Here is a 3139-nt window from a genome sequence, read left to right as displayed (position 1 = left end):
TACCGGTCTTTTCTATGGACAACGACAGCACAGAGCTAGCTCGTGCATAACCTAGTGTCCACTGCAACCCCCAGGCCCATTTCAGCAGGGCCACTCTTCAGACAACTATCTTCCAATTGTGCCAACACATGCACTCACTGCACACCCAGTGCAAAACCTTGTTCTTTTCTTCACAAGTCTCTTGATCGCTCAGTCTCCAAGTTTCTCAAGGTCTTTCTTGATTGAATATCATGTATCTGCATGTTTCCAGTTCTTTTTCTGTACTTCTATCTGTCCTTAAAAAAAAAAAAAAAAAAAAAAAAAGGATAGTCTATTAATATAATAACTTTCATGAGCCTAAAGACAGTCATTTAGATCTTGAGAAACATTTCTAGTGGGAGAGAGTTATTTCTCCTAAAGTACAGTGTTTTTCTGAAACCTGTATCGAAGTGGTGGCTTTTCTCATGCTATCTCTTGCAGTGCACTTTCAGATTTCCATCTGCTAATTTAAGTGACACAAATACACTTTTATTGTGCTTTATTCCTGTTTGCCCTGCAGAGGTATCACTGCTGAGAGACGCTTTGATTTTTTCCCTTGTACTTTATCAACAGAATTGTTTGTTAAGAACTGTTCATGGAAACATATCAAATGCAACAGATTGGATAACTGTCACAGAAAGCACAATTGGAGACCTTGCCACTATGCAGGAATACGTGAGGATCTGCTTCGGTGAAAAATATTTATGACTAATGAGTATTCTTGAAGAAGAACCCAGCAGGATTATGAAAAACAGAAAGGAGCAATGAAATATTATTTGCAAGCCAAAGAAGTCTGCAATACATTTATGGTGATACAGTAAATGGAGCTCGTCAAAGAATGGGATATCCATTCCATAGGAAGTGTCAGGACTTATCAAAATTTCATTTATTTCCAGATCAAGATGAGAAATATAAACAATGCAGTCCATAGTGAAAATGTCTTGTGAACAAATGTGCATTTGATATTTTTGTGTGGTAAAAACATGCCATTCCAACCGCATCAAGATGTTGTGATAACATTTTGTCAGCATTTTATAATATTATTACCTGACACATCTAAACTTCATTGACTTGGCATCTTTTATGAGAAAGCTGTTTCCCTGGAAATTGTTTAATCAGCTAACAGATTAAATAGTGCACTATAAATGTCTTCAGTTTCTTTACATCTTTCTCTGTGCTCTGTTTGTCCCCTCAAAATCAGGGAACTTGATCTCTTATCATCTTTGGAGCTCTTTGCCTTTCTCCACCCACCCTGTCTTAGTTACCCTGCTTTACCCTCACAAATGATTCAAAATAGAGTAAGGAAATATTAGGCTCCTGCAGAAAAGCTTTCTAAGATCAGGCATTTAGTAAAAATGCATTGAGAATTCATTTGTTACTTTGTTTGAATGTAAAGTTTCCCCTTAAAATAGAAATCGAAACAACTCAGCTGCTCTAGATCTGTTCTGTTAGAGAGTTTGTCACCGTGGACTCGTGCTTCCAGACAGTGTTAGAAGCTTAAAATTAAATCCTCCGGTTCCTGAAGGCTCAGAAAAACACTGAGATGGCTGGCTGCAGGGATGTATTTCCCCAGATTTGAGATCAGAAATAATTAGCACAAGTAAAGACTTTATTTCTATAGTAAGCCAGAAAACAAACAAACAAACAAAAAAACCACAGGCTTTAAGCAAGGTTTTAAATATGCCGCAATATTTTATGTTCCCAGAGATGTATTAAGGGAACACTGTCTTCAAACAAGGTCTTGGAGGCTCATGACTGTCCTTTACTGACAAGGGTTCGTATCACAGCATTCGTATTTACATTTGTGCTAATGTACTTGATGCCTCGATTAAGGAGACATTGGACTTAATTTGGAAAACTTTTCTCTCTCACTTTTCCTGGAATCATAAATATAAATAAAGGGGCTATTTTTTACTGTCTTCTATTCACAAAATGTCTGGAAAATATTTGTTATGAAACAGTATCTAAAGTTAAAAGATGAATGCTGTGCTAGATGGGGTGATAATAGAGGCAGCATCAAAGATAAAATTCCCAAAGGATTCTGATTGTTCAATCTAGTTTTCACAAGCAATAGAGCTAGAGGTCTTGACTATAGCATTTAAGTGACACTAAGCTATATGGAGAGTTTACCTGAATAGTACTCATCAGTATTCAACAGTGCTTTGTGTTTGGGTTGTTTTCATTATAAAATGATGTGTTGGAGATCAGGAGACTTCTTCAAACATAGACATTTCATCTGTTAAATTACAATCCTAATATAACAGTGTGCATTTTGGAAAATAGCCATAATACTTGATTATATTTTATTATGATGATATGTTCTTTAGCTTTTAACCATGAGGTAATTGAGAAGTGGATAAACTTCCTAAACGTTGTTGTAGACTGCCTGTAACTGGAAGTTTTGATTGTGTGAATTTTTCCCTTAATGTGTGTGTGTGTGTATTTGTGTGTATATGTGTGTTCTCTAGTCAGAAAAAGAATTAATTCAAGTGATTCCTCTGATCTGAATTGCAGTCTGGCTATGGGATCACAGCCAGTATCTTTTGGTCTTATGACCTACTAACTTAGTGTATTAGCTGAACCTATACAACTTGCAAAACACTCGGGCCTGCCAAAAAGTTCCCTGGCGACTTTGAACATATTGCACAGTAGCAATGCCCAATTCTTCTCACAGAATATTTGTGCTGCTCATAGTGCCAGCATTCATAAAATACTTTAAAATACTTGGATTGAATGATTGTGTGTTCCTGTTAAGTAGGGGAGAGGTATGACTTAGTTTTGTGGAGTAATCAGACTAAAAGTGATTTGGAAGAAATGCTCAGAAAGATGATGAGGGATGGGACACTGAAATCATGTCCTTGCTACTAGTCACTTAATTTCTCAGTCTCAAGCCTAAACTGTAATTATAAACAGTTTTTGCACACATTGGCTCTGTAACACCAGTGTGAGTGGAGTAGCCATCCTGCTTTCATGCTTCACCCCCAATGAGATGATAAGGAAATTCTAAAATGTCTTCTCTGAGTTGTCATGCTACTGGTGTCTAAAACCCACAGTATTGCTATGAAAACAGAAGCGAAGGAAGGAAGGAAGGAAGGAAGGAAGGAAGGAAGGAAGGAAGGAA

The sequence above is a fragment of the Oxyura jamaicensis genome, chromosome 2 (assembly GCF_011077185.1).
Source record: "Oxyura jamaicensis isolate SHBP4307 breed ruddy duck chromosome 2, BPBGC_Ojam_1.0, whole genome shotgun sequence".
NCBI classification, from domain to species: Eukaryota; Metazoa; Chordata; class Aves; order Anseriformes; family Anatidae; genus Oxyura; species Oxyura jamaicensis.
Note: the sequence above shows the minus strand (reverse complement) of the source record.